This window comes from Budorcas taxicolor, chromosome 2 (genome assembly GCF_023091745.1).
Source record: "Budorcas taxicolor isolate Tak-1 chromosome 2, Takin1.1, whole genome shotgun sequence".
NCBI classification, from domain to species: domain Eukaryota; kingdom Metazoa; phylum Chordata; class Mammalia; order Artiodactyla; family Bovidae; genus Budorcas; species Budorcas taxicolor.
In genome coordinates this window covers 43,367,925-43,381,729 of record NC_068911.1, presented here as the reverse complement: position 1 = coordinate 43,381,729, position 13,805 = coordinate 43,367,925, and the positions used below count along the sequence as shown (strand labels likewise).

Sequence of the window (13,805 nt, the reverse complement as noted above, 5' to 3'; positions counted from 1 at the left end):
GGCCACTGGAGAAGGGAATGGAAAACCACTTCAGTATTCTTGCTTTGAGAACCCCATGAACAGTATGAAAAGGCAAAAAGATAGAACAGTGAAAGATGAACTCCCCAGGGTGGTAGGTGCCCAATATGCTACTGAAGATCAGTGGGAAAATAACTCCAGAAAGAATGAAGAGGTGGAGCCAAAGCAAAAACAACATCCATTTGTGAATGAGACTGGTGATGGAAGCAAAGTCTGATGCTGTAAAGAGCATTATTGCATAGGATACTGGAATGTTAGGTCCATGAATCAGGGCAAATTGAAAGTCATCAAGCAGGAGATGGCAAGAGTGAACGTCGAAAATTTAGGAATCAGTTAAGTAAAATGGACTGGAATAGGTGAGTTTAATTCAGATGACTATTGTATCTACTACTGTGGCAAGAATCCCTTAGAAGAAATGGAGTAGCCATCATAATCAACAGAAGAGTCCAAATGCAATACTTGGATGCAATCTCAAAAAAGACAGAATGATCTCTGTTTGTTTCCATGGCAAACCATTCAACATCACGGTAATCCAAGTCTATACGCTGATGAGCAATGCTGAAGAAGCTGAAATTAAGTGGTTCTATGAAGACCTAGAGAACTAACCTTCTAGAACTAACACCCTCCAAAAGATGTCATTTTCATATAGGGCACTGGAATGCAAAAGTAGGAAGTCAAGAAACACCTGGAGTATAAGGTAAATTTGGCCTTAGATTACAGAATGCAGCAGGGCAAAGGCTAATGGATCTTTGCCAAAAGAATGCACTGGTCACAGTAACCACACTGCTCCAACAACACAAGAGAAGACTCTACACATGGATATCACCAGATGGTCAATACGAAATCAGATTGATTATATTCTTTGCAGTCAAAGATGGAGAAACTCTATACAGTCCGCAAAAACAAGACCAGGAGCTGACTGTGGTTCAACCTTATTGGCAAATTCAGACTTAAATTGAGAAAAGTAGGGAAAACGACTAGACCATTCAGGTATGACATATGTCAAATCCCTTATGATTACACAGTGGAAGTGACAAACAGATTCAAGGGATTAGAACTGATTGACAGAGTGCCTGAAGAACTATGGATGGAGGTTCATGACATTGTACAGGAGACAGGGATCAAGACAGCCCAAGAAAAAGAAATGCAAAAAAGCAAAATGGCTGTCTGAGAAGGCCTTACAAATAGCTGTGAAAAGAAGAGAAGCGAAAAGCAAAGGAGAAAAGGAAAGACATACCCATTTGAATGCAGAGTTCCAAAGAATAGCAAGGAGAGATAAGAAAGCCTTCCTCAGCGATCAATGCAAAGAAATAGAGGAAAAGAACAGAATGGGAAAGACTAGAGATCTCTTCAAGAAAATTAGAGATACCAAGGGAACATTTCATGCAAAGATGGGCTCAATAAAGGACAGAAATGGTATGGACCTAACAGAGTCAGAAGATATTAAGAAGAGGTGGCAAGAATACACAGAAGAACTCTACAAAAATGATCTTCATGACCCAAATAACCACGATGGTGTGATCACTCACCTAGAGTCAGACATCTTGGAATGTGAAGTCAAGTGGGCCTTAGGAAGTATCACTTTGAACAAAGCTAGTGGAGGTGATGGAATTCCAGTGGAGCTATTTCAAATCCTGAAAGATGACACTGTGAAAGTGCTGCACTCAATATGCCAGCAAATATGGAAAACAACAGTGGCCACAGGACTGGAAAAGGTCAGTTTTCATTCAAATCCCAAAGAAAGGCAATGCTGAAGAATGTTCAAACTACCGCACAATTGCACTCATCTCACATGCTAGTAAAGTAATGCTTAAAATTCTCCAAGCCAGGCTTCAGCAATATGTGAACCGTGAACTCCCTGATGTTCAAGCTGATTTTAGAAAAGGCAGAGGAACCAGAGATCAAATTGCCAACATGCACTGGATCATCAAAAAAGCAAGAAAGTTCCAGAAAAACATTTATTTCTGCCTTATTGAGTATGCCAAAGCCTTTGACTGTGTGGATCACAATAAACTGGAAAATTGTGAGAGATAGGCATACCAGACCACCTGACCTGTCTCTTGAGAAAGCTGTATGCAGGTCAGGAAGCAACAGTTAGAACTGGACATGGAAAAACAAACTGGTTCCAAATAGGAAAAGGAGTACATCAAGGTTGTATATTGTCACCCTGCTTATACTTATATGCAGAGTACATCATGAGAAATGCTGGGCTGGAAGAAGCACAAGCTGGAATCAAGATTGCCAGGAGAAATATCAGTAATGTATGATATGAAAATAGCACCATCTTTTTGGCAGAAAGTGAAGAATAACTAAAGAGCCTCTTGAAGAAAGTGAAACAGTAGAGTGAAAATTTAACTTATAGCTCAACATTCAGAAAGCTGATCATGGCATCTGGTCCCCTCACTTCATGGCAAGTAGATGGGGAAACAGTGGAAACATTGGCTGACTTTATTTTGGGCTCCAAAATCACTGATGTTGGAGACTGCAGCCCTGTAATTAAAAGACACTTGCTCCTTGGAAGAAAAGGTATGACCAACCTAGACAGCATATTAAAAAGTAGAGGCATTACTTTGCCAACAACGGTCCATCTAGTCAAAGCTGTCGTTTTTCCAGTAGTCATGTATGGATGTGAGAGCTGGACAATAAGAAACTTGAGTGCCAAGAATTGCTGCTTTTGAACTGTGGTGTTGGAGAAGACTCTTCAGAATCTCTTGGACTGGAGGACATCCAACCAGCCCATCTGATAGGAAATTTGTCCTGAATATTCATTGGAAGGACTGATTTTGAAGCTGAAACTCCAGTACTCTGGGCACCTGATGAGTAGAACTAACTCATTGAACAAGACCCTGATGCTGGGAAAGATTGAAGGTGAGAAGAGAAGGGGACTACAGAGGGTGAGATGGTTTGATGGCATCACCGACTCGATGGACATGGGTTTGGGTAAACTCTAGGAGTTGGTGATGGACAGGGAGGCCTAGCTTGCTGCAGGACATGGGGTTGCAAATAGTTGGACATGACTGAGTGACTGAACTGAAATGAAAATTAACCTTCCAACAGTAAATCTTATTGAAAATAATAACTGAATAGTATTTTTTGACTAAACTATTTTAAATTTATTTTAACCTCATTTCAAAATATATTATTTATCTTACTTATATTTAATGCATTATTTTTAATATAAATTTATTTATTTTAATTGGAGGTTAATTACTTTACAAGATTGTATTGGTCTTGCCATACATCAACATGAATCCGCCACCGGTATACACGTGTTCCCCAGCCTGAATCCCTCTCCCTCCTCCTTCCCCATATTTTGTTTATAATATTTGGAACATAAATATACAAACTTAGGCATACCTCTGAAAAAGAACAGTAATGAGTGACTGCTAGCCTCTTTACTTATCAAAATGTATTATACATCATAGCAATTATATTATGTGCCAATTCACACATGAATATAGAGATCAATGAAAAAGAATAGAGTCTTGAATCAGATCCAAATACATTGGACTTCAGGAGACAATATTCAGAATTTCAAATCAAAAGGGAAAAGATATTTATGTGACTATTTCAAAAAACCCTAAAAATTAGAGAAACAGCTGAAAATTCAATCCATATTTAACTCCTATAGCAAAATTAATTCAAGACAAATCAAAACTTTTCATATGATATCAAAAATGTTTCAAAAATTAAATATTAAGAGAACTGAAGCATTGTCACAATTGAAATGAGAAAATTTTTCATAAGCAGTATACAAAAATTTGAATATAAAATATAGAAATATTACATGCAAAAGCACTCCACATAGGATAAAATGTTAAGAACATATAACCAAAAAGTATTAATTATATATGCAATGTGAAAGACATCATTTCTTTTATATATAATCTCAGTTCAGTTCAGTTCAGTTCATTTCAGTCGCTCAGTCGTGTCCGACTCTTTGCAACCCCATGAATAGCAGCATGCCAGGCCTCCCTGTCCATCACCATCTCCCGGAGTTCACTCAGACTCACGTCCATCGAGTCCGTGATGCCATCCAGCCATCTTGTCCTGGGTCGTCCCCTTCTCCTCCTGCCCCCAATCCCTCCCAGCATCAGAGTCTTTTCCAATGAGTCAACTCTTTGCATGAGGTGGCCAAAGTACTGGAGTTTCAGCTTTAGCATCATTCCTTCCAAAGAAATCCCAGGGTTGATCTCCTTCAGAATGGACTGATTGGATCTCCTTATATAATCTCATAAAAATCAAAAATTGAATGAAATAAATAAGACATATATATATATATATATATAATCCACAAAGAATAAATACAAATCAAATAAACATATAGAATGATGCCCAGCTAAATTATGTCAAAAGGGTAGCAAAGTATAAAAATAACTTTAATCAGTTGTCATAAATATTTATCAGGTTCTGGACTTGAAAACGTGGACAAAAGAATTCTCACTGACAGTAGATGATACTGTAGCTGTTGTACAACCTTAAGAACAATAGTTTATCAATAACTATCAATATCAGCATTTTAAATGCAAATGTTACCTGATTATTGATTCAAATATCAAATCAGCAATTCTATGCCTAGGAAATCATATTTGCACATATTCAAATGTATATTTGGATATACATATTCAAATAAATGTATTTATTTGAAAGCTCTTTGTCATAAAAATGTTTAGCAACCGCATAAAAAGGAATGGGCATATGGATTTTAAAATAAATTTGTAAGGAGCATTGTGAAACATGAGAAAAGTTAAGGGATATGTTTGAGCTGGTATTGAAATATCTTTAAGATGTGGCATAGTAAAAGCAAATCTGATATATACAGAAAAAACAAATATACATATGGTAAATAGACTAGCATTTGCAAAGATTTTTACCAGATGAAAATCAAGAAAAAAATTTAGATTCTACATCTTAGAATGAAGAATGGAAAATATTAAGAAAAAAGGGGGAAATTTGTTTGACACTTCACCCCATATTGTTCGGTTTTATTTATTCTGTTTATTATTATCTATTTTACTTTAATTTTTGTGAACACTTACGTATTAAAGAGAAAAATGTGTGTATAATGCAACTGAAATATGCTAACAAAGGGACCTATATAGAATTAAATATTTTAAATTGTAAAAATTAAAAATTTCACTTAAATTATAAGAATTTAAACAAAAATTATCTGTCTCTGAAAAAGAGTGAAAAAGGTAAATGCATAAAATGATTAAAAATCAATGTTACTATATTGTACTTTTCTCACTTCATAATTAATTATTAATTCCTTACTATACAGGTAATCAGAGAAGGTGATGGCTCCCCACTCCAGTACTCTTGCCTGGAAAATCCCATGGGCAGTGGAGCCTGTTAGGCTGCAGTCCATGGGGTCACAAAGAGTCAGACCTGACTGAACTTCACGTTCACTTTTCACTTTCATGCATTGGAGAAGGCAATGGCACCCCACTCCAGTGTTCTTGCCTGGACAATCCCAGGGATGGGGGAGCCTGATGGGCTGTCATCTATGGGGTCGCACAGAGTCAGACACGACTGAAGTGACTTAGCAATAGCAACAACATACAGGTATTACACATTTCTAGGTACAGTGATAAAGATTATTATGGACCTTACATTTTAGCATGGAGGAAACTGTTATTAATAGCACAGCTGTATAGGTGTAATCTTTAATTACAATTATCATAAACTCTTTGAAGAAAGATAATTTTTTCTTTTTAAAGAAAATATTTAAAATCAGAATCAAATTTTAAAATGGCTTCTGCATTCTAAGGAAATGGACCTTGATGACAAATGACTCCCTTTGTTGTAGCTGATGCAATTATTTAATATGAAATATAATGTTTCTTCTCCAGAGTTTCTTCATAGCATAAGTTAACTCAGAACTTCTTATACTGTAGATTAATGGGTTCAGCATGGGGGTTATGACTGTATAAAACACTCTCAATAATTTGTCATTGGGGAATGTTTTAGCAGGTCTTGCATACATGAAAATACATGGAACAAAGAAGCAGACAACCACAGTGATGTGGGAAACCACATGTCTGGAGGGCTTTCTGCCTCCCTTCCTGACTCCGGTTCTTCAGAGAGTGCAGGACGACTCCACAGGAGACGAGTAAGAGCAGAAACACGATAGAGCAGATCAGTCCTCCACTGGCCATAATTAAGATGCCAGTAACACAGGTGTCAGTACAGACGAGTTCCAATAAGGGGTACATGTCACACATACAGTGGTCAATGACATTGGGACCACAGAATGGGAGCCCATAAACAGTGCAAAGTTGAATTACTGAGTGCAAGAAACCTCCAACCCAGGACAGCACCAGCATCACAACATACACCCTCTGCCTCATGATCATCAAATAATGCAAGGGCTTACAGATGGCCACATAGCGGTCATAGGCCATGACCAGCAGAAGGAAGACCCCTGATCCAGCAAAAAGGTTCCCTGCAAACAGCTGGGTCATACAAGATTCAAAGGATATGTGTTTTTCCCTGAATAACAACTCTGAAATCAATCTGGGGGTGATAGAAGTGGGGTAAGTGACATCCATACATGATAAGCTGGCAAGAAAAAAAGTACATCAGTGAGTTCAGGGTCTTATTGACAGCTAGAGTCACTATAATAAGAAGGTTGCCCACCAGAGTCAAAAGGTAGATGAACAAGAACAAAACTAAAAGGACTTTCCACTCCCTTGGATTCTGTGTGAGACCCAGAAGTACAAAGTAGATTACATTATTTCTTGATTCCATCTAATCTGGACAGGTGCTGACTCCACATATTCAAACAGTTTACCTAAAAACAAAGGGGATAACAGTTAAAGGGTAAAAATGCTCAAATGTATAAGAATACTTTTTTATATATCCATTCACTGTAAGAACGTCAACAGAACATCCATTTGCGTCTAATGTGTCATAGACATTTTGATTATCAAGTTGAAAAAGGCATAGTTCTTTTTTTTTTTACCTCAGTAATATGGCATAGAACAAAAAACCAAGCATTCCAGACACATGTATTAGTTAGTTAGTTAGTTAGTTAGTTAGTTAGTTAGTTCAGTCGCTCAGTCGTGTCCAACTCTTTCCGACCCCATGAATTGCAGCACCCAGGCCTCCCTGTCCATCACCAACTCCCAGAGTTCACTCAGACTCATGTCCATCAAGTTGGTAATGCCAAAGACACGTGTATTAAGTTCCATTAAATTCACACAGCACCGAAGAGTCAGAATATAGGAGTATATCAAGTGGTATCACAGAAGACGTTCAAGAGGAAGTAATGCTTCAGCTGAGTGTAAAAAATAATTGAAAGTATAAAGAAATAGACAGTCATGAAAAGGTGCAGCATTTATAAAGACACAAATATAATACATGAAACACACAACATAATACACATAATCAGTGTGGGTAGATGAATGTGTGAATAGAAGATCCTTGCCCTAAATTGTCTCAAACCTCACTGACACTTCAGTCTTTCAGTGGTTATTTCCCATTTTGGACCAATCAATTAGACTGCAGCAGTCTAATCTTCTATCTCCAGTCCTTACCTTTCCCCTAAATTTCAAATGTTTATTTGCAACATCTCTAACTTTGAAACCCAATTGAATAGAAATTTACTATTTGTAAAACATGACTTCTAGTTTTCCAGAATAAACATGAATATTTTCTAAATAAAATTTAAAGAGGCATTCCTTATCCCATTAAATACTATAATTTTCATGTTAATGTTCAGACAAAATTTCAGTGCTCTTTACTCATTTGTCACTTTCATAAAACTTAAATAAATCCTACTAACTCTGCTTTCAAAATATATCACAGATTTGATCATTCCCTACTTCTTAATTTCTTCCTGACACACTGTAACAGCCTCCTACTAAGTCTCTCCACATTTATACTGGACTCAAAAGTTGGTTCTCCTGAAGCAGACCAAATTGTCCTTTTTAATCTTATTCTGATAACACTGCTCTACTTCTCCAAACTCTTACAGTATATTCCAATCATGCACTCATAGTTTAATGTAACACATTTAATATTTACAGTAGCAAGAACTGTAATCTTTATTACAGAAGTGAAGAAATTAAGGCTCAGAATATCTAATTCACTTTCTCAAGTACACATTTTTAAGTGCTATACCTAGAATTGAATCTGTTTGATTGATTTCAAAGTAATTAACTTTCTTATATAATAAAGAAAGTCTCACAGCTGTGAGCTTGGTTTCCACTATTTAATGTTAGTCTTACCTTCTGGAGGCTTGTTCAGAACCTGAAGAATCACTTAAAGTTATTCATAAACACTTGAAATTATTTTTCATCCAGTTTGACAATAGAGAACAAAAGGCCACCTTATTACTTGAGCATATAGTTTATTTACCACTTACTACATGGAGTCTTCTAATTATTCAGGTCATTTTAAAGTGCAGTGTAAATTATTTGAAAGGAATTCCATAGTGCACACACTGAAAAACAAGTTTATTGCATTAGGAAATAAATCAAAATGACCAGCAAATCCTACATATACATAGAAGAAATCAGCTAGCTATTTGGCAGGGAAATTTTTCACAAGTAACTTCTTTCCTACTAACTTTAAAAATAAATATAGCATTTGACTGTTCAGTTCTTTTCACTCTGTCATGTTAACATGCCCAGACTAGTTGATTGTGATTTTGAAAGACATTCCCATGATTCTTTTTAAGCCATGCTCAGTTGGTAAAGAATCTACCTGGAGTGCAGGAGACCTGGGTTCGGTCCCTGGGTCAGGAAGATCCCCTGAAGAAGGAAATGGCAACCTACTCAAGCATTCTTGCCTGGAAAATCTTATGGACAGAGGAGCCTGGTGGACTGCAGTCCATGGGGTCACAGTCGGACACGACTGAGCGACTAACACTAACTAATATGTCTAAGAAAGGACCTCCTTAAGTTTGTATGCCAGTTACTAAGCGAATAGCATCTTCTTTCTATTAGGGGTGAAGATCACGGGATATTTCATCCCTTTCAGCTGCAATTATCACTAAGTCTTGGACTGTGTCCAAGGTTGATTCTTGTTTAATTAATTCATTGTGATTTTACACAAAGGTTTTAAAGAACATCTATAAGGGCTTTCCTGGTGGCTCAGCAATGAAGAATTCACTTGCCAATGCATTAGATTCAGATTTGTCCCCTGAGTTGGGAAGATCCCCTGGAGAAGGAAATAGCAACCCATTCCAGTATCCTTGCCTGGGAAATCTCATGGACAGAGGAGCCTGGCAGGCTACAACCTGTAGGGTGGCAAAAGAATCAGACATAACCTAGACAGTAAACAACAACAACAAAAATATGTGAAGATATTAGTAGAGCAAATCACATAATTAATATCAGAAAGGTACAACATGCAAAAAAAGTAGCTTTAGAATTTTTATAAGGCTGCTATCAATAAGGATAAAATATAGACTCACTCATTTTGATCTAATGGACTTATTAATATATTCTCCCCTGCCATGGAAAGAATATCTTTCCTTTTATTTAATACTAGATTTAATCACCTTAAAGTTTGGTTAAATAAATAAAATTATAGTAAAAATAAAATTAAATGTTTTAAGGTTTTAGATGTAACAACTAATAATTTATCCAATTATTAATTGTTTTTAAAAGTTAGGGCACATTTCTTATGCCAGCAACTGTGCTATGAGTTGGGACACAGCACTTAATAAAACCAGAGGGAAAATTATGTAGAAAGCTTTTTCTTGCATGGATATTACAGTAAGTCAGACAATAAGAAGCAGACGTTTAATATAGTAGTTATAGTCTTATTCAGGGCTTATAATGTAATAAATAGAATAATGTGACAGAAAAGAAGAGGGAGAAGTCTACTGTGGATAATGTAATTGGAGAAGTCCCTTCTTAAAAGGTTCTATTTAAGCTGTGATTGAAAGGTAGGACGTTGCTGTCTATAGAAGCACTGTTACAGAATAAGTAATACTAAATAAAAATTAAACCAATACAGTATTGTAAAGTAAAATAAAGTAAAAATAAAAATTTAAAAAAAAAGTATCTCCTGTCAGAGGTGACAGGACCTATATTTAAAAAAATATAAACTTTTCACAGGAATTTTTATGGCAGTGCTATGTTATAGAAGGACTTGTGAGAGTGTGCCCTCTTGTCTTATTCTAGATTTTAATGATTTTATTCTAGATTTCAGCCTTTCTATGTTGCAGATGATACTAGCTATAGATCTGTTATATATGGACTTTCTTATGTCAAGGTACATTCCTTCTATTTCCAATTTGTTGGGAGATATTTTTACAAAATAATGTTGAATTTCTATGTGAAAATTAACAACTCAAGGAAAAATTAAGAATATAATTCCACATAAAAAGCATCAAAAAAATAAAATATTTAAGTAAACTTAACCAAAGAGACAAGTCTTGTAAACCAAAAACTACAAAAGGTTACTGAGAGATATTATGGAACACACACAAATATGAAAAGACATTTATGATCTGGGACATTAAAAAGTATTAAGCTGTTAATATTATCTCAAGTGATCTACAGATCCTAATAGCAAAACTGACTTTGCAGAAATAGAAAAATCCATGGTAAAATTCATAAGAAATCTCAAGGACTCGAAATTGCCAAAACAATCTTGAAAACAAGAAAGCTGGGGGTCTCATACTTCCTGACTCTAAAACATACTATACAAAGCAATGGTAATCATGGCACCAGTATTCTAATAAAGATGGACAGCGGACTAATGGAATAAATAGAAAGTCTAGAAATAAACCTTTGTATATGTCTTTAGATAATTTTCAACAAGGGTGCCAAGAGTATTTAGTGGGGAAAAGATATTATAACAAGTTATAAAAAGGCAATCACAAAAAAGCAATTATTGTATGATTTCACTTACATGAAGCACTTAAAGCAGATTCATAATGGGGTTCCATGAGCTTAAATGGAGAATTTTGTTTAATGACTAATTTCAGTTTGGGAAGTTGGAAAAGTTTAGGAGATGGATAGTGGTAGTGTTTGCATAACAAGTATGTGTCAATTTAAAATGATTAAAATTGTAAATTTTATTATGTATGTTTTACTATGTCATGTCCAACTCTGCTGATCCCATGGGCTGCAGCAGACCAGGCTTCCCTGTCCTTTTTTGATCTCCTGGAGTCTGCTCAAAGTCATGCTCATTGAGCTTGTGATCTTATCTAACCGTCTCATCCTCTGTCATCCCCTTCTCCTCCTGCCTTCAATCTTTCCCAGAATCTGGGTCTTTTCCAATGAGTTGGTTCTTTGTATCAGGTGGCCAAAATATTGGAGCTTCAGCTTCAGCATCAGTCCTTCCAAGAATAGTCAGGGTTGATTTCCTTTAGGGTTGGCTGGTTTGATCTCTTTATTGCACAAGGGATTCCCAAGAGTCTTCTCCACTACCACATTTCAAAACCACCAATTCTTTGACACTCAACCTTCTTTAGGTATATATGACCACAGTATTCAAAATAAATGTAAGAACTAAGGGACTTTTTTGGTGGGGCAGTGGATGGGAATCTGCCTGCCAGTGCAGGGGACATAGGTTCAATCCCTGGTCTTGGAAAATTCCACATGCTGCAGAGCGATTAAGTCCATGCTCCACAACCACTGAGCACATGCTCAAGAGCCTGAGAGGCATGGGAGAGCTGCATGCCAGAACTACCAAAGTCTGCATACTCCAGGGTCCTCTAGCCACAACTAATGAGCCCCGGTGCTGCAATTACTGAAGCCCAGGCACCCTAGAGACAGCAAGTCACAACTACAGAGCCCTCAGGCTGCAGCTATTGAAGCCCGTGCACCTAGAGCCTGCGGTCCTCAGCAAGAGAAGCCACAGAAATGAGAAGCCCGCGCCCCACAACTAGAGAGCAGCCCCCACTCTCCACAACTATAGAAATCCCACGCACAGCAATGAAGACCCAGTGCAAGCAACAAATAAACAAGACAGCGTATGTGTTAGTTGCTCAGTCATGCCCAACTCTTTGCAACCCCCTGGACTGTACCCCACCAGGCTCCTCTGTCCATGGGATTCCCCAGGCAAGAATACTGGAATGGCTTGGATTCCATGCCGAAAAAAAAAAAAAAAAAGAAGTCAGTTTCTTAAAAGGAACAAAAAGAAAAAGACCTAAGGTGACTTCATTAATTGGTTTATGATAGCTAGATAGCCCAAAGCATACGCAAATATCATTGGCTTCAGATAAACTTGGGTAACCTGTTTAAGAGGCAAATATGTTAATCCAATGGCAAAACCACTAAATTAAATTTTCTCTTTTTTTAATGTAAATTTATTTATTTTATTTTTTAATTTAAATTTATTTATTTTAATTAGAGGCTAATTACTTTACAATATTGTGTGGTTTTGCCATACATCAACATGAATCTGCCACAGGTATACACATGTTCCCAATCCTGAACCCTCTTCCCTCTACCATCCCTCTGGGTCGTCCCAGTGCACCAGCCCCAAGCATTCAGTATCATGCATCAAACCTGGACTGGCAATTCGTTTCATATATGATATTATACATGTTTCACAATTAAATTTTCTATTTTTTATTTTTTATTTTATATTAGAGTACAGCTGATCAATAATGTGTTAGTGTCCAGTGTAAGGCAAAGGGACTGAGTTATACATATATATGTATCTATTGTATCAAATTCTTTTTCCATTTAGGTTATTACAAAATATTGAGTATAGTTCTCTGTGTTATAGAGTAGGCCCTTGTTGATTATCTATTTTAAAAATACTAGTGTGTATTGTCAATATCCAAGTATTATGTAATCAGCTTTAGCAGCCTGCCAGTCTCCTCTGTCCATGGAATTTTTCAGGCAAGAATACTAGAGTGGGTTGCCACTGTCTGCTCCAGGGAATGCTCCCAATCCAGGGAGCAAACCCAAGTCTCTTGCATCTCTTGCATTGGCAGGTGGCTTCCTTACCACTAGTGCCACCTGGGGTTGTAATAAGTCACAATAAATTAAACATGTTTGCACTTCAGAAAAAATAAATCTCTAAAATTATATCCTAACACATTTTTTTAGGTTTTTTTTTTCTTTCTTTTCTTTCTTTTTTTTTTTTCTTTGGCGAGGGGCTATATTCTTCCTGGCAAAGCCCATGGACAGAGAATCCTGGCGGGTCATGGTCCATACAGTTGCGAAGAGTCAGACAGGACTGAGGCGACCTAGCACCTAGCACAGAGCATGGCAAGAAGATCTCAGCAGCACAAGATGCTCCGCAGTGATTTAAGTCCTGAACTTCCTTGAAAGAGATTATTTTTTTCCCTAAAACAAGTGTCAGGTAGTATTTTAGGTGTCATAGCTAAAGAACAGCAGCTATCTACAAGGGATTAGAAACATGGGCAGGAACTGCAAGTTCAACCCAATGATACAATAGGTGACTTGTTAACTGAAAGCACCAATTCTTATCTGGATAACAGTTTTTTTTAGTACTCTAAAGGTGTAAACTCTTTGTAAAGTAACCTTCTTAATGGGACTATTGGAGAAGGCAATGGCACCCTACTCCAGAACTCTTGCTTGGAAAATCCCAGGGACGGAGGAGCCTGGTAGGCTGCAGTCCATGGGGTCACGAAAAGTCGGACATGACTGAGCAACTTCATGTTGACTTTTCATTTTCATGCATTGGAGAAGGAAATGGCAACCCACTCCAGTATTCTTGCCTAGAGAATCCCAGGGATGGGGGAGCCTGGTGGGCTGCCATCTATGGAGTTGCACAGAGTCAGACACGACTGAAGCAACGCAGCAGCAGCAGCAACAGCAGCAGCAGCAGCAATGGGACTATTAATGAAA

At 37.1% G+C, this 13,805-nt stretch overlaps 1 pseudogene; it reads right to left on the bottom strand.

Annotated features, from left to right (window-relative positions):
* Window positions 1–5,836: 5,836 nt before the first annotated feature.
* On the bottom strand, window positions 5,837–6,768 carry LOC128043166 (olfactory receptor 4A47-like; annotated as a pseudogene).
* Between the last annotated feature and the right edge of the window lie 7,037 nt (window positions 6,769–13,805).